The sequence below is a fragment of the Pezoporus flaviventris genome, unplaced genomic scaffold (genome assembly GCF_033815535.1).
Source record: "Pezoporus flaviventris isolate CSIRO_AGI_PZ_B2104156 unplaced genomic scaffold, CSIRO_AGI_Pfla_v1 ptg000031l, whole genome shotgun sequence".
NCBI classification, from domain to species: domain Eukaryota; kingdom Metazoa; phylum Chordata; class Aves; order Psittaciformes; family Psittacidae; genus Pezoporus; species Pezoporus flaviventris.
In genome coordinates this window covers 66,656,955-66,675,964 of record NW_026892579.1, presented here as the reverse complement: position 1 = coordinate 66,675,964, position 19,010 = coordinate 66,656,955, and the positions used below count along the sequence as shown (strand labels likewise).

The 19,010-nt window shown below is 41.3% G+C and overlaps 1 long non-coding RNA gene across 1 annotated transcript in view; it reads right to left on the bottom strand.

Moving 5' to 3' along the window:
* The window catches only part of LOC133273518 (uncharacterized), a 148,347-nt gene that overhangs the window by 41,814 nt on the left and 87,523 nt on the right, over positions 1–19,010 (bottom strand). Inside the window, exon 4 of the long non-coding RNA XR_009744862.1 lies at positions 3,127–3,198. This is a non-coding gene — a long non-coding RNA (uncharacterized LOC133273518). The remainder of the gene's footprint in view (positions 1–3,126; positions 3,199–19,010) is intronic.

Below are 19,010 nucleotides of genomic sequence, written 5' to 3'. Positions count from 1 at the left end.
GCTTTTCCGTGTTTTCTCAGAATCCAGCATTCCTCGTTACTGAAACAGCAGTTAAGGAATCAGTTTTGTGCAAATCCATTCCTCAGAATCTCAATTGCTGTCATCAGCCACTGAACCAACAATAATATCTTTTCTTTTCTTTCTTGTGGTATTTTGTAGCTTGTAACTGATTTAATAACAAAGTCTTTTAAAATGCTTGAAAAGAGCTGGTATTTTTCATGCAGTAATTAATGTTATATATACTTTTCTCTACGGCACAGTTTGGAAACGGATGGGTCCCAAGGATACTTCTTGAAATTGGAGGTAATGAAATGATCTGAAATCCATTGTCATGGAAAGATAAACTGCATCAAAAGGTACTTCGGACTAGTGATAACTATGATAGCCATATTCTTGAAATGTTCCCATATTTTCAAAGAATAATAATCGATATGAACTTCCAATTAGCATCTTAAATATTTTCTCCACAATGGTATGGATTTCACTATAGTATCAGCCTTTACCTTCTTTCTTTCTCATTTCATATCTGATTGTACAGGAATAGATAGGAACAAACTAGAGAATCATAGACTAGCCCAAACCACCCCAAAACAAGGACACTGGAAAAACCTATCCTTTGTTTTTGTACCATCTGTAAAGATAAAACTTTGAGCTTCCCATTAGGACAAGCATTTAACTGAAGCTTTTCACAGAAATGGTGCAAGATCACCAAAGCACCACACTGTATGGGGGGTTTATTCAGTGTTCTTTAAAAAAGCAGATGGAGAGTTCATAATGCCTTTTAATCAGGACGCATTTTACCTTGAGAAGTTCTATTACATTGTACTCCACTAAGGCCGACATTTAAATTACCCATAATAACACAGCCATAATTATTTTCTTCTTTTTCTTATTTTGCTAAAAGTCATTGAGCATTTACATAAAACACTGGCCTTGGGAACAATGTCCTTTCAAACAAACCATTGCAAATTAAATGCCCAATGAACAATGTCTTTACACTGGGAACTAAACGTAACATGGTGCAAATTAACCCAAGTCCAACATGCCGTGATGTTGAGGTGCTGGGCCTGTAGCCACCCAGATAACTCATCACAAGAACAGCAACCACTGTTTCCTAGGTAGCTCAGTACATTCAACCCCAAAAATTAACTGCCTCAAGAGAAAACACAGGAGTGATTTGGTCTTAACTGGGTTCATTTTGACACTTGCTCACGATAAGGAGGGAAGCTCTAAAGGCAAGGATTGCATTGACCTTCATAGCAGAGAAACAGCAGGTGTTCCCCTCCTCAATGCCAAGCCAAGGCAATACTGTGGTGGAACAGTGTTATTGTGACCTCCTGTAATTCCACTATCGAGTACAAGATGAGAAGGAGGGTGCTCTGAGGAGCCAGAAAGAGTGTACATACAAGGACAAGCTCCTTGAGTCCCTGTCTCTCCCCTTGCTGAGGCGTTATTTCTAATACTTTAATCATTCTTATCATTCTTTTCTGAACACTCTCCAGTTGTCAGCATCCTCTTGAATTATGGAGAGGAGAACCGCATGCAAGGAGCACTCCAGCAGCAGTCACTGCCACCAAAACCAGAGGTAGCAGAAACTCTCTCATTCCCTTGAAATTTCCTTTCCCATTCATTCAAGAATCTCATTAGCCCTTTTGGCTCCTCAGAGCTCACATCCACGTGATCATCCATAGCAAAGCCAGAGTTACACATTATATTGTGCCATTCCACACTGAGAAACCCCTGATGAATATACTCTTGAATTATGGCTGGAATGGGAAGTATTTCATTAGTACTGCTTGATCTGACTGTATGGATGTTCTCCTGCCTAAAAAGGAGATGCCGAAGAACAATAATATTTATGGGAAATGTCAGCTTTTTTAATCTATATATTCTATATATCCTATTTATCCTATATACATGATTTTTTTTTCATTTAGATGCTGTGATGAATCAGCGCCCCTGTTAAATTTCCCTTTTCATAACAATCTCATCCCCGATTGTTCCAAGCTCCTCATCATCCTCTCATTTCCCTTATCCATTTTCTATAATTCCTACAGTCGACAGTAACTAACTGATTGCCCTTTTCCATTGCTTTTCATCTGCTTTCCCTTGTCTAAGTAATACTGCTTTGTACGTCAGAAAAGCTCTTCTCCACTGGGCATTGGTGGCTTTTGAGGGAGCCTACTGAAAATTTGTATGTTTTCACAATTGCCCTTTCTGTTTTAATTCCTCTGCCTGGATGACTGGCTCACAAGTCTTTTCAGCTTCATTAATAGCAGCCCTTTTAAAATACAAGATAATATTACTGCTGAAACTTTGCTTACACGTGGCACCTGAAGTCAAGTTAGGATGAACTACACCAAACCAGTCATTCTTTTGCGTTCTGTGATCACTTTGTCTGTCATTATGAGGACTGACACAGAATGTCCTAAGTTGTTCAGTTCTTTATGGCATTGCTTCCTTCAGACTAAACTCATGATTTTGCTGTCTTGTTCACATATACTAGATATGGGAGGAGCTGGTGACCCACTGGTAGATTATAAACCCGTATGGACCTGATAATTTTGGCAAATTCATCGCACCCATTCCTTACAGCACGTGCTTCTGTTCAAGTAATAGACCCATCTCTTGTCATGGCACTCAATATCTGATCTGGCTCATGCCATTAACAATAAGAAATAACAACAGTGAAGTCAGAGAGGCTACTTTTGTGAGATGTCTTTAGTTTAACCCTTCAACATGCAACAGTCTTTCCAATAAACACCATTTCTTTTCCCTACGTGATCCTTGTGTGCCATTGAATATTCTCTGATGTGAAGGTACTGCACTAGTCCTCATTTTACTGCCCCTTGTCAATTTGAACTAGGGTTCAAGCACAATGTGATTAGTACGTCACGTGTCATTGGCTCAATAAACTTCTCAGACAGACATGACAGACATTATGAAGAGTTATCACACACATATCCCAACTTGCCCTGCTTAAATAAGGAAGAAAATTAGAACTCAGCATCCCATTCTTTTAATACTGATGCTGCCAGTGACTTACCCTTGGAAAGATAATACTTATCACAAAAGTTCATGAGGCTGTTGGGGGAATTATTTACTTGCTATGCTAAAATTAATTACCTGAAGTGCTGCATAATGGACTGGTAATGTTTTCCTCATTGTCATCATCATGAAGTAGCCTTCATTTGTCTGCTGTAGAAAATAAGTATGTGGAAAAAAGAAGATGGGCATTCTTCACAGCCTGTACAACTTTCCACATGCAGAAATAGAAGTTATTCTTCTCCACAAGCAAAACGTCTTTCCAAAGAGACTTGCAAAATGGGAATATGTTTGTTTCTCCCAAATGCTGAAGGGTAGTCTGAAGGTGAAAATAGAGTATACTCTCCCTATAGCTACCAGTACTTCTGTATGGGCTCTAGTAACTAGTTAGTACAAGTCACACTAAATTAGCTGCTCCATTTCAGTATAACATATATGAAATGCTTGTATATTAAAAATCCAGAATATTAAGTCTCTGTCTTGCTCCAGGAATCCTAATGCCTATTTCTTAGATCCTTGGGGAAATTAGGAAGCTACTCGACAAGTTAATGCTTTGAAGCTGTAATTTAAAAGGTTTTTTTAAAGAAACTCTTTTTTTCTCCTAAAGAACTTGGCATATTTTAAACAGAAATTGTAATAATAATTATGGATATATTGACCTCTTTGTACTCTTAGGCTCTGGCCACTCTAGTGAAGTAGATTTTAACCAGCTCCCTGTAGGTTTCTGTCAGCTTCCCATGTTTCTGTGCTGCATTTATCTTGCAGGTTGCTTAATGCTCTCTTAAGATTTAATTCACTAAAGAAACACTTTCCCAGATCATTTGCTACATGCTCTGAAGAACTGAATGAGTATCAGACACTGGGCTGATTGCAGGCCTGTCTGTAAAACACTGTGCTTCTCCTTGGGGCTCTATGAGCACACCCACTAGCTGTGGCTTGCTGGGGTGATGATGGGAGCCCTAGTGCAGGGAAGGGCTACCCAAATCTATCTGACAGCAATGAAGAGCCTGCAATCTGCTGTGAGGCTTTGTATCAGGTCCAAAAGGTGTGATTTTGAGAAAAACAAAGTGCCACAGGTATGCCTCTCTTTCTTCTTTTCCTTTTGGCTAGGAAACATTCTGTCTTAGCCTGTAGCTGGAGCTATACAGAATGAGTTTAAACACACAAACAAGAACCAGTTTCTATACCCTGGAAATAAGTCCATTTGCTGCAATGTACGGCTCACCTCTAAGGATCCAAGTTTTTTTCCTGGATAAACCTAACCAAAAAGGAAAGATGTGAGTAAATGTGAGAATAGATCATGGATTTGATGCTTGTGTCAGTCTAACTGATGCAATTGAGATGTTCTTCCACTGAAATCCCACATTTGGACTGTCAATGTCAGATAAAGAGCTCACATTACTTTCAAGTATAAGAACATAGTTCACAATAAAATACACTTTGGATTGAAAAACTGCACTTATGTCCAGGCTCAACCACACAGAAATGAGCTCCTTAATGCTCTATCACTGATCTGAATGTCAGTTCTCTACACAAGTTATCCCATTTAAGTCAATAGATTTACCACAATAAAAGAGAAGCGTCATCCCAGAGGCCCCACTATGTTTACGTATATAAAGACAGAGGAAGAAAGACTGACTAAATGTACTTTTCTTATCCCCTTTCTATCCCCTCACATATATTCAGAGGTATGTAATGGCTTTCAAATTCATTTTACAATGAATTGTCTTGGCAAACAAGGCGGTTGTCTCTGTGCACAGAGGTGTGGAGTTTGCTGCATCCAATACAAAAGATGGCCACAAAACCCTGCAGTCTTATGGGACATTCAGAGTCTCTTTTAAAATAAATATGTCTCCTAACTCAAAAGATGCAATTTACATACAAATATATTCCCCCAAATATCCCCCTGCTTCCTAAAAGCAGAGGATACAATTATTTCAATGGATGCACTGTTGCGTGCCTTAATCATAACACGATTTACAAAAGTGAAGTTGGAATTTAAAGGCAATCTAGATACACTTGACTATCTACAAAGATAATGAAGTAGTATTTTTATTGTTAACATTGCTGCCTGAAATGAGATGTTTGGTGATTCAGACCTTCTATACAAAGAGCCTATAGCTCAGTCATGTAAAACTGGTTCAATGGAAGTAGCACTGATGTAACTATTTAGCTGCTTCAGAGCCTTGAGTCCTGAAAATGCAGAGACACAGAACACCTTGAAATGAATCTTGATGCTTCTTTTTGTTCCTTGGCAGGATTGCTACCTTTTCATGCTCAGTGCCAGACATAAAACTTCCTGGACCCCTGATGATGAGAACAGTAACAAATGATGACAAGCTCATGTGAAAGAAATTGTTTCTAGTGCTTCAGGACAGTTCACTTGGCTTAACGTCACAACACAGGTCTAGAAAAGTCATGATTTACAGTAAGAAGGCAAGTTTTTGACTCCTTAGCGCATGGAAGAGAGCTCTGCTTATGTTGTAAATAAGAAGTTTTGATCATTATTATCATGAAAGGATGAAATGTCCTTACAAAGAAAAACTGAAGTGGTGAAAGGAAGTTTTTAAATGGGGTCTCCTGTGGCATGTCTTACTGACCATTTTGAGAAGCCTTCCTAAACACATCCCCACACACATGTACATACATGTATATGTGCTTACCTACACATATACGCAAGTTTTTGACACTTGCTAGTAACATTATGCTAGGTGTCACACGAACACAAAACGCTTTGAAGAGTGCTTGTAAGTGCAATGTAGGGCAAGGCACAGTATGTGATTACATACAAACAGGAAAGAGCTAAAAAACCCGCTGTGATGATAGCGGTCAGCTTGCTGGGCAGAGGTCTCTGCACACCAGCTGCCTAGTTGCTGTTAAATTTATGCCTAACCCCCTGTCACAACAGAGCTTTAAGACAGGAATTAAAGGAGAATAATAAAATAGACCTGCAAATGTGTAAGAATTCTTCTCCAGCATGATACTGAATTAGCATAAAGTACTTTCCATACACCAGAAACTGTCTTCATCTACTTACCATTCTCATGTGAGCATGAGAACATCATTGAACCTCAGAGAACCATTTGTAATAGTAGTAGTAAAGATGCTGGCTGCATAAAAATTAAATGCTGAATACCAACAATGACAGCAAAATGGCACAGAACTGACAACTCCAGGTCTTCACTGCTGATACTCACACTTCTTATGATGCTGAACCTGCCGTCAGTAAATAAGTCATCGTTTTTTCACTGATTTAAGCCTTGATGATGCTTAACAACTGATTCCTGAAAGCTGTCATTGGTAATATCTGGGGAGATACTCAACAAGAGTGAAAGGAAACACCATTCCTGGTTGGAACGGTCTCGAGATACTGCCGCAAAGATGTCACCGCAAAACAGCAGTCCTCCCTTCAGAGTAACAGGACATTCCTCTGGGAAAGGATTTGGTAAGTAATAAAGAGAGGACTTTGTGAAGCAGTTTAATGTGATAGTGTTTGATTAGAAAGAAACAAGAAAAAGGGCCATTGAGTCTCTTGGTTCAGCTCATGTTGTGCAAAAGGCAATGCCAAGTTCACACTAGGACCAACAGAACTGCTCACAGCAGAAGCCAGTGCAGATATTAAGAAGGCAGAGAAAGGCCAGGACAAGCTCTTACTGCTCACTGGATGAGGAACGAGGGTCACGTCGGTGACACTTTACTGTTAAACTCATCACTGGGAGCTCAAAAGCAGCCTCTTTGAAGCCTTCCAGATCAGCTGAGCTGGGAAGCTTTAGGCACTGAGCTTGAACCAGAGAGCAGGACACTGATTCACTGCATGAACTACACTCCTCTATGCCCAGTAATCAAGAGGGTCCTTGAAAACACTTTTGACTTCACCTACTCTTGACTCACACTGAGCTTCAAATACTTCCTGTAGCCATGGCTTGTTCTTGGGGTGACAAATCCAGAACTCCTTGGTGGTATCCAACTGCCTCTTCACCAGCATGCATGGATGGCTTCCTGAGGTACCCAGTGAAAAGGTTATCCTGTGTTTCTTCCCAGCTTCATCTCTGGAACGCTTCAGCCAAAGTTGTCTAAAAGTTTGAGCTTAAAGGAGACAGCTGGAGCAGAGAACTTCTGCTCCAGTGGTTCAGGTTTGGCAAAGCTGCGAGCAACTGGAAGCAGGTCACTGCTACACTTGCTTCTTTGGCACTGCTCCTGTTCCCAGCTGAAGCAGGCGCCATCCACACATTCCTGGTGTTCTCAGCACTCCTCCTTTCCTCCTCATTTGATAAAAATAAGAGCAATGAGTGACCTAAAAAGCAGTCGGTAGATGCAAACATCAGTTTGGAATGCAGCTACTGAGAGATGAGAACATGTATTTAGAAGTCAGATACTTTACATGGAAGCACAAAACCTTTTGACTTCTGTTTAAACACAGGCAGATTTCACTCTAGTGATCAGCTACCCTGTGCCTGGACTTCAGTACTGCAAGCCTTCTATCTAATCCCATTCATTTCTATTTGTTCCTTTTACTAATATTGCCCTTTTTAATCTCTCTTCATTTGGAAGCACCAGCCCTCCCAATACCTTTAACCATCCTCATTGCACTTTCATTGAAATCAATGGGGCTTTGCAAATTACCATTGTACAGCTGACTCCATTATGCCCATTACAGATTTAAAAACATGATGACAAGAAGCTAATCTGTAGGCACAACTCCCTCTCTTCTGCTGTAAATAACTCAGCCATATAATTTTTTAAATCCTGAAGTGCCTAAATTATAGCCTAACAATACGCAGAATTTCATCTTCCAGTAAGTCTACAGGGGTTTTTTGTCACTGAGATAATACAGCACTTTTCACAGACTCAGCTAAACTGCAATCGCCTTTGTTTGTTTTGTCTTGTTTCTTGTTTAAAAATGGATAGAGGCATGTCAGGCCAATTTAATTTAAATAGAATGTTCAGAGACTAAGAAGTGAAGTGGCAGAGTTTCAGTTCTCCATGATGTCAATGAGAGAACTGACAACCCAGTGTCCCTGCACAGCCCTTCAAAACAGGGACTGACAAACTCCTTATCAAAAAAAGGTAAAAACAGGGTAAAAACCCTGTTTCTCCACATTAGTACCATGCCTGTGCCACCAAGGAGGGAAATAGGGGAGTATCACCCATCAGAGACTGGTTTCACCATGGGACATGTCCAAGGTGCCAGATCTCCTGGCTAGGACCTTCCTCCAAGCAGTACTACCCGGATGAAGAAAGAGGAGCAAGTGGGTCCTCCTGTGGCTACCTGACCCCACCTCAGGAGCTGCAAATGCCTTGAGCTGATGCTATTCTTCCAGCTGCACTTTCCAAGCCCTTCAATGCTGAACTGCAGTGAGCAGATGCCAAGACAACAAAGGAGAAATGAAACCCCACAGCTGCTGTGCCCTGTGCCAGTGAATTCAGGGACTTTCTGGTGCCAGCAGTCTATGGCAGGGTTATCATTTGTGCCCTGGAGCAGGTGTGAGGAAATGAAGAGGAGGACAAAATGCAAGTGAAACATGGGGACAGGAAAAGTGTGGGAGTACAGACAAGATGCTGTTCCCTTTTCTGTGGTTATTCAGCAGAGAGCTGAAAGGAACACGGTAGAGTCTGAAGCTGGGATGGCTATATCCATCTGATACATAGGAGGAATCCTAGAGCCGGCTCCTCCCAGCACGCCGAGCCTTGCATTGACAACTCTAAAGCCACACAAAGCAGAGTGTGCAGGGGTCACCAACGTGGGGCTGTGGGCACCAAGGACACATCTCAGAGGTCCCAGGTCCATTGAGGAGCCTTGGGACATGCCCCGTGAGACCACTTTCACTTGGGCAGCAAAACCCTCCTGTGAGCATCCAGACAAGATGCTGCAGAAGGAATAAAGCAGTTTTCCCCCAGATAGCTTTCCTCCTCCTGTGGGTGGGGATGATTTAGCCCATTGTGCAGTCTCCGCCACTGTGTAATTTATATTCACTGGGGTGCCAGAACTGCACAGTCTCCTCTAAATATAAGCAATTAACTCCCATTAGCATTAGTGGGAATCACTCAGGAGACTATTCCCCATTATTGATTATCTCGGGTTTGTACCAGCTCAGAAAAATGTACAAAGAAAAGAAAATCACATAGTTAGTGGCTTTGGCTAAGTTAAGGCAGGCAAATTAGATTCATTATCATTCTTGAGCTAAACAGTGGGGCTTATTAGAATGTAGTTCATTTACATACTTTGATCTGATGGGTGTAGATAGCTAATTATACAGCAGCCAGCAACTTATTTTTGATGTGTTTTATTAATTAATATTCAGTATTATAATTAAATGCACAGGCTGCTCCGCTGCAAATTCTTATTGTTGTTGTTGTTGTTACTAAAACCAAAACAACTTTCAAACCATACCTGTGAAGTACATGATGAGCAGCAGACTCCTCCACAGTGCAGGAGAAACGTACTCCATCCCTTAACAACAAACGTGGCCCACAGCTCTGCCTGAGGCCCTGCTGCTCCTCAACCCATCCTTAGCAGCTAGCAATGCCCCTGATGGTAAATCTGGTACCCAGAATAGGGTCCTTTAGGAGTATCTGTATCTTTAAGTAATATAATGGTTTATATGTATTCAGTCTCTTGAATGTAAATATCTAATGATTATTATTAATGCAAAGAACTATTTGATATAGTTCTTTCTAATAAAATCAGTCACTGATGTGACTGAATTTGGCAGATGTTGGTAGCTCATACAAACCAAAAAATCAATGTATCAACGCAAAATCTATTTTGAAGAGGAAAAACACAGGATTAGTTGTACTCTGCTCCCCACAGTTTTTAATGACCATCTCACTTGAACATAGTAAGAAAAAGGAGATAAACACAGTAAGAAAATCTCCCATAGGCACACGCATAGTCTGCATAACTAACAAAGAAGATTGCATTGTGTTCTTTGTGTGGCCTCAAGAAACAGAAGGACTAATTTCTGCTTTTACCTGCCTGGCTCTGCTCCCACAAGAAGGTGAGTGCTGTGTTCCCAATCCAAGAGAGCACTTGCATGCATGCTTAATATGAAGTCTGCGCCTTCAGTGCCTCCTGTGACACGCTGTTTTAAAGAGAGGCACAAGGAACACGTTCTCATGAAAAGCAGAGTGCTCAGCAGATGACAAAGTTACATCCTCTCAGCATCAGTAAGATGTGACAGATTCATGCTGGTGAGTGTGACAATGGAATTCAGCCGCATGAAAATATATGGACATACTGAAGGTTAAAATTAGGTACTATAGACATAAACAGTGGCAGGGCTGTGCTCGGAATTTCCATGTTAGATGCAGATATTGCTTACCCTGTTTCTGACACCTAAGCACTGTGTAGACATACGTGTAGACTTTGATCTATCACCCAAGGTGATAGAGTAGTAGCTATAGATTTTAGAAGACGTTCAAGTATTGCACCAACCTGCATGGGTCAGAGGTCTCCTGGTCTGAGCAGCTCAGAAGCCTTCTCTGCAAAGCAGGCATTTCTGCAGGAATAAGGCATCTCAATCCTGCTAAAACTCCAGCAGCTGCCTGCTGATTAGGCCATTAAATAAACCAGCTAGGAGGGGTGGTGTATTATGTACAGATCCCCATAAAGGAAATAGGAGTGGAATAAATAGAGCAAGCAAAGCTCACTAAGCCGTCAGACACAATGAACTTTTCTCCCGAGCAGACAGTGCCAACCAAGCTGAAAAATTAATTTACTATTTGTTCCCATTTTTGTTAGGATTGGTATCTTTACAAGTCTGAGTCATTAGCATGCGAGTTTACAATTATCCTCTGAGCCTTGTAATGTCCTGTCATTTACCTCCAGGGATTTATGTCAGAATCCAGCTCGGTTCGTAAGTGATCTTCCAGTAGGACAGAATGACAGCACCATTATAGCTCCCTCCCGCAGATGATGGTAATGATATTATTATTCCCCTGATCAGCTTGGTGATGATTGTTTGAACTTTATCAGTATTAATAGAGAAAATAATAAAGGTATTAATATTTGAAATCTCTCTATATTGTGTTTAGTATCATGTTATTGCTACATTTTATGGCAAGTACTTTGACATTTCAGTGCATTTCCATTTACAGTATTACCGCTATAATCTACTCATTTTATAATTGCTTCTGGATACTTGTAAAGGTTTAATTTCTGATATTTCCTCTCAATAAAGGAACCTGCATCTGAAATTGATATACAGTTATCCTCCCAAATGTGCACTGTTAGCATAGAGATGGAAGGGCTTAAAACAGCTAAAAATATTCTATATGGCTCCTGGACCAATTAAGGCCTTATGGCTTCTTGGGTTTCACAGACAGTCACCAAAATTGGTTCCAATTCTACAGCAGAAGTATCCTCTCTATGGTGGCTATTTAAAATATCCATGCTATCCACAAAGAAGCACAAAAGCTGCTGAGCAACCAGACTGGCAATTTCAGAAGGAACCTCAAGATGGAGAAGAACACGTCAAAATCTCCCTACCCTACAAGAGAGACAGGAAGACAGAGGACTACACATGCTTTCCACCTAGGAAATGGTAGCATGCACAGTGATTGGGCTGGGCCATCCCACATGGACATAACCTGGAATTAATCATGGAGATAAACCAGGCATGTGAAATGAGTTTTCTGAATTTGGTCTTTGCAAGGCAACGTGTCAGGAAGAAATGCAGGAAGCTGCATCTCATGGGTTTGTGTGGAAGGCAGGAAAGGTACAGAGCATATGAACCAGAATTTGTACTTCATTTCTGGCTTCACATTATGTTTTGAGAGCACTGGAGCAAACACTTGCCCTGTGCCATGCTAACTTCTTCAGAATCGTGTAGATGCTCCTGCAGAAGTACGGATTTCATTCCAATATCTGCACAGAACTCTCCTGGTAACAACTTGCATGAAGTTAATAAAGCTACAATTTTGTAGAGTTACAAGACCGTATGTTCTGACTGCTTGAAACCCGTTTTTTCTAAAGGGAAACACATAAAAGGAAGCTCTGACATTAAGAGCACAAACAGTAGTCTGCCACCTCCTTAAGTTTTGTGAGTGAGGCACCAAAAAGACAACCAAGTTGGTAACAGTAGAGGCAACAACTACTTCTCATTTTGAGGCTCAGCTTCAGCTAGTTTATTTGCTTTACGCTGTCCAGTTCCAGAGCAGCAATATATTAACAGCTTGTAAATCAATGTCAGACACGTTATATGATAGATCCTATACAAAATGTTTATAGTACTATGTGATACTGAACAAGATGCACTCCTCAAAACTACCTATGATATTTCATAGAATCATATTCTCAGCAGCTCTCATGAGAGCAACTCCCCAGCCTTACACTGCTGAGAATGAGGTGCTAGGAGGGATGGCAGAGCTGAAGGCGAAGGTGTTTAAACAGCAGCCAGCTCACTAGGTGATTCATGGCATGGTATTAAGGTAGCTCTTGGGAGCCCTGCTCACCCACGACTCCCTGTAGAGATGCTTTTAAACTGAAAAGACAAATGGTGTTTATAAGAAGGCCAAGCTTACTAAACAGTGCCTGGATCCAGACAGTTCTGTTTCAGGCGAAGGGCTAAATCCCAACACTCCAGAACCTATTTCAGTTTTAAGTTTAGCTCTTAAAATTCTGCCTGTGTAAGACATGGGGTGAAGAGATCCAGTCTAAGGATCTACTATCCAAACAGACAGAATTCATGTGCATTGTGAAGAAGTTGCAGTTACCCGGTGTGGTACTGAAAGTAAAAAGCACTGTAGTTTCAGGACACTACTTCTCTTCCATGCTTGTACTTATCCAGCAGCACTTAGAAATGCTGACATCCAAGATAACAGCGTTTCCTGCTTCCAGCCGGTTCTCAGCACAGACCTTCAATGTCATTCATTCAAGTTTCAGTCCAACCTTCAACTTGGCCACATATTTGCATCTTTCTTTGTGACCTCCTAGGGCAGGAAGCGTTGACATTCCCCATGAACTTAGCAAGCAGTGCTCAAAACAGTCTCATTAGCCCAGGATCTCATGTAGCTCTCAAGAGCTCCTGCTGCACCAGGTCTGAATGTGTGCCAACGTCTGATTGCAGTAGAAGGAACATTAAAGGAAACCCCTAGGCTAGTCGGCTGTCTTACAATTGTATTAGCCTCACTGTCTTTGTCAGGCTTGTTCTCTATGGAATTGCATATCCACTTAAGGTTATGAATTTGATTTATCTTCCAGATTTGAGGTGAGTTTCAATCTTTGTGGAAGCAAAAGAACAATAGCACGGAGCAGCAGAAGATACAGGGAAGATATATCTCTGCATGAATTTACCACACACGGCTTTGTCAAGGCATTTCAGTCCTGATTTGCAGAGCTTTGCAATACACATTTCTTGGGCAGGGACTACTAAATTAGTTCTGATTTACATCATTGTGGGGAGCAGGCAAAAATACTGATCTGAGCCAACAAAACTAACGCGTGTTTGAACCGAGGTGTCAGGAGGCACAGATGTATTGCGCCACCTGCGCTACTTGTGGGATGCTCCTTCCAGTCAGTTCTACAGCACAGTCACTTTGAGCTAACTTGTGTGGCGCTAAATTGTAATGGTATTGATTTTTCACTGCATTCATTTCATGGTGACACTTGAAATTGCTCAAGGCTCTATCCGGAATAGTGCTGAACTGGGGACAAAAAAAGAATGGAGGCATTTTCAGCGAATCATAGAATCGTAAAAGAGTTTGAGTTGGAAGGGACCTACAAAGCTCAACCCCTGCAATGAGCAGGGACATCTTCAACTAGATCAGGTTGCCCAGAACCACATCCAGCCTGGCCCTGAATGTCTCCAGGCTTGGTTCATCTGCCACTCTCTGGACAACCTCTCACAATGTTTTACCACCCTCATTGTTAAGAATTCCTTCCTCAAATCCAGCCTGAATCTCCCCTCTTTTAGTTTAAAACCATCACCCCTCATCCTGTCACAACAGGCCCTGCTAAAAAGCATCTCACCGTCTTTCTTACAGGGCCTTTTTCAAAAGAGGTCACTGTGAGATACCATGTAAGCTGCTTCCATTCATTACAGCCTACCACAGGCTGCATTTTTCCACCGGTCTCCAACTGAAGAACTGTCTTTTATGGCAGATCTCAACACGCTGCTTATCATGAACCTGGAATTCACTTTAAAGTTGTTTCCAACTGACATTCACAGGAATACCTGTGAAGCTACTTCAGATCCTATTGATGCCCTCAGACCACTTGGCAAGGAAACAAGCAGTTTCCCAGTTACAGGTTCACAATATACAATCTGCACTTGATTTCTAGATAGTACCAAAATACCATATCCAGCTACAGTGCAGTTCATATGGGTGTTTCACTTAGACCTAAAACTCGCGTTTCTCAAATCAGTGGGAGTTTTGCTTGAGGAAAAAATGAAGGCTTAGGGCTGCAGAAAACACAAAGTCAGTAATTTGGCAGCCTGATTTTATAATAATCTTTGTCTAATGATTATTTAATGTTGTACCAGGCTATTTAAAAGAATATTCTACAAAGTGTTGGAGCTTCCTTTTCAAAGCTTGTGTAAAATGGGATTTGTAATTAGTAGCTTTGGATATGCAATGTGTGTGAGAGAATATTAGTATTCCATAAAAGCTGCTGTCAGTAGAAGTTATATGGAGAAGCACAAAATAATATGGATGCTTAACAGCTAAAATGCTTTGTTTTAAATAGATTTGCTGAATTTTGTAGAAGCTCCACCTGGGAAACTTAAGATTTACTGTTTTTCCCTTTAAGCTGTTATATATAAATGAGTTGGGAACTCTGACCGTAAATGACCTGAGCACTAAGGGAATATATTAAAACTTACTTTTAAGTACTTCAAAGCATTTCACTTTATTCATGTATCTATATGGAATTATTCACAGAGCTTCTTACTACAGCTTTGGAAACGTTCATAAGAATATTATGATATTTACAATAGGTGCCAGCTGAGTAAACTCCACTGACTGCTGGCACCACTAAATCCAACCGAGCGTAGAACACAGCCCGGTCCTCAATCAGATCCGGTGCCACCAGCACATTCCCTGTGCATCACCAGGATAAAACACCTTTGTTGGAAGGTTAAGAAGAGTAAAAGCAAACCGCGGTTCTGCAGCGTGTGCAGCGTGGCCCGTTGCAGCAGAGGGCACTCACACTCTACGGTACGCAGCCCACACTCCGCATCGGGTTTGCTGCAGCACTGTCGAGAGCTGTCAAGCCCTGGGCAAGCACAGTTCTCCCCTCTGCTTCAAGAAAATTCCACAGAAATTGTTATTCTAATTCCCTCTGAATTCTTGGTGTACTTTGGGAGAATGCTAAAGGAAAAAACCCACACAATTTCCTTGCTCGGACAAGAGGAAACCTTCACACACATCCTAAGATCCTGTGGGTCTTAATCACGCAGCAAAAGGTACCCATTCGTGAAGAGCTCCCCAACAGACAGCAGGAGCAGGATTTGGCCATCGGGCACCAGAGAAGCAAGGAGCTCAAAAGGCTTCTGAATTGCCTAAAGCTGAGGCAAGAATTTGTTTAAGCCAGCAATAACATCAGCATCGGCTCGTACATGATCCTGACGTGCTGCTGCTAAAATGGGTAATATTGAAAGAATATCTAAATTAAAGCACCTGGTGTTCCCTAATGTTGTGCGGTGGCTTGATTTCTCCCTTCACAGAGGAGTTTTCTCAGTGTATTCCCTTTCTGACCTAGATAAAATAATTCCTTATTTTTCATCTCCTTCTGTAAGGTAATGGCATGGTGGAGAATGTGATGTGTGAGCTACAGATGGCACTGAAAGAATCCAAGGATCTAAAAATACAGGGAGTTTTACAGGAAAGGTTTCGTAAGGTGGCTGTCTCCTCCTTGACATCACTATTCAGCTGGCTATTGGAATGGGACTAATTTAATTAAGAGAACAGCTCAGATAAAACATTTTTTGTCAGATTCTCCAAGTCCTATTCACCTTGCTTGAGAACTCAAGCAAGTCTTCTCTTAAGCAGTCCAGTAATACACCTCCCATCATGGCAGCTTAGCTGAGCTTCGTAACAATAGGAGCAATTGGCACAAAGAAAACTACTGAAGTTAATGTAAAGATTATCATATTATTTTTGCAATGGTGACCCAACGGTCAAGGCAATTGCTGGAAAGGAATTGTTCAGTGCAGTCTTGATCTTTCACTCCTCAAAAGCTCCAGGTGAGTTTTATTTGCAGTGTTTGGTCCTGAAACCCTCACCGCTTGCCACTACCTCATTCCACTCCTCTGCTTTCCGTAGGAGCAAACCCAGCTCTTTCTAGGCAATAAACAGCACTTGTGGGTTTGGGGGTTTTTGTGCAGTTATCACTGCTATTGGGTTGGGGTTTTTTTTTGGTGAGAAACAGAGCAGAATGGTGAGACCATAATACAGTTCAAACACAAAGCAGGTTGTTAATTTGACTGTGCTCCAATCTCTCCTAGCATGAAACTTGATTTCTTGATAATAAATTTCTGCATCTGGTTTCAATAATTAATCAAATAGCACAAATCCACTTTGTGTTTTAAAAAGAATGGGGTGTTTTTAAGGAAAGAGAAAATGCTGGGGATGTTTTTCTGGTTAAACAACATAGTTCTGCAGCTCTGAAACAGAACCGCGATGCTCAGTAAATGCAGAGTTGGTGAGTGACAGGGAAAGCAGGGGGAGAAAAGGAGCCAAGAAGAGGGTTAATAGAAGTTTTCCAATCTAATATTCACAAAGTAAACACATAAACAACAATAAAAAGCTTCTATCTGACCAAGGAAAAAGTGTTAGAAGGATGTAATGCAACCCCTGCAGCATTTCAAACTCTACTTCAAATCTAGGTCTCTTTCCACATAGCATGTTCATTGCTTGCAGCAAAACTGGGCTTTTTTAAAGAACACGTCCCTTTATCATCATAGAACCAGGAGTTTCAGATTTCATACTTGTGATCTCAATAGCTTGCAGGAATTTATATGCAGAACGCAACTTTGGTGCACAAAACTGGGTGGGGAAAGTGTCAGACAATGTATTTGTGTATCACCCAGCAATCTGAGAGGGGACCGGTGTATTTTAGCTGTCCCAACATTGTTTTTCAGACTTCAGGAAAAAAAAGAGGAAAGCTCAATAAAAATAAAATAATAGCTTTGTACATATGTGTGAGAAGTGGAATAATGGGTCACCATTAACTGGCTGTTTACTGCTTTTGTGTCAAGTGACTCTTTCCTAAGGAAATGTGCTGTCTGCAATCTTGCAGATTTACCTCTTAAAGCCTTCAGTGAAGAAATCACTGGTTTAGCACATCAAAGTATGCGTATGTACATAGAAGCACTTGCACTACTCATTTACCCTAGTTAACACTCCTAATTATCCTTTCACCCAAGATCTGGATTTCCTTGGTTTGATAAATTATAAGGTAGTCTGCACAAACATCAGTCTTCCACAGGCATGAATTTTCATGCAGTCATGTATACAGAGGGTTAGGGACACACCAAGATACACACAGTGTTCTTGGTACATGGCAGGATTAAGCTCAGGATATTTCCCTCATTCAAACCTCTTGAGAAGTCTCGATGCCACCTTTGCCTTCTTCTCCATACAATGTGTTTCAAAGACACATGTGATGGAGCGCTCAAGCCTTAGTGTTTCTTTTCTGGTGCTCAGAAAAAGCACAATGGCAGCTTACAGCAAGTCCTCTTCGTACCCCTAAGCAGAATCACCAATTCCACCAGCACCGTGGCAAATACATATTAATAAAACACATTTATTAACTCAGTTTTCCATTCTTTTTGTTTTCCCTAGTCAGGCCTGCAGCCAGTGTAGTACAAAAATCCTGGGAAAAATCATAGAATCATAGACTCACGGAATGGTTGGAAGGGACCTTGAGATCATCGCGTTCCAATCCCCTGCCACAGGCAGGGACACCTTCTACTAGAGCAGCTTGCTCCAAGCCCCTGGGTCCAACCTGGCCTTGAACACTGCCAGGGATGGGGCAGCCACAGCTCCTCTGGGCACCCTGTGCCAGCGCCTCAGCACCCTCACAGGGAAGAGCTTCTGCCTTATACCTAACATAAATCTCCCCTAAACTTGAGGCCAGCGTTCAAGTGTGAGTAAAGGCAGAGGCTGGGCACTCCAACCCTGAACCTGCACAGGGATCTTCAAGAGAAGCCCTGAAGCTGACATCCTGATGGCCAGAAGAGACACTTTGAGTCACACATTGCTCCAGGAAAGCAATGAGATCTCCTTCAAAGAAAATCCTTCTACCCACGTGAATCCTGGTCTTGGATATTTCTCACTGGTACATTGACTTTTCAAGATGCACAGGAGCTAACTGAACCTGAATTTCCTGGCTTTTGAGAGATGATAGGCATTGTTTACTCTTTTTACCTACCACATTTTTAATTAAATCAAATTCCCCATGCATGGTTAGCTGTAAAGTGCATATTACTTACCTGCATCTTCAGATCTTTGACAGTCCCGTGGGTAAATCCATAATTAGTTGGTTTTGTAAAATGCATATTATTTACTTGACAGGCCAGAATGGCTCTAAAGGAACTGTCCTCCTGGCTTGGTTAAGTGCATAATTAGGCAGGAGTTTAAAACCTGTATTATGTTCCCCACACTGAAGCCATTGCACTCCATTTGTATATGGAGGAACGTAATATATTCATACTTAAGAAAACCCAAGTATTGTTTACTCAATGGGCCAAGCCAGCAGATAATGATGTATCTTATGTATTTAGGACCTGTGCAATGCATAAGAAAAAATACTCATGAAAATGTATGGAAAAAAATTACTTTGCAGTATTAGGGCTTTTTTAAGGCACCGTGTCCTCACCACTTCCTCTCAAAACTCCAAGTATGCTCAGAAGAACAACTATAGCATGAAGAGTGTTCAACCAACAGGATACTTGTACATCTACCTAACCATTCAGGCCCATTTCATGTATAAAGGGAGTATTTGTGCTCGTTTCCAAGGCCAG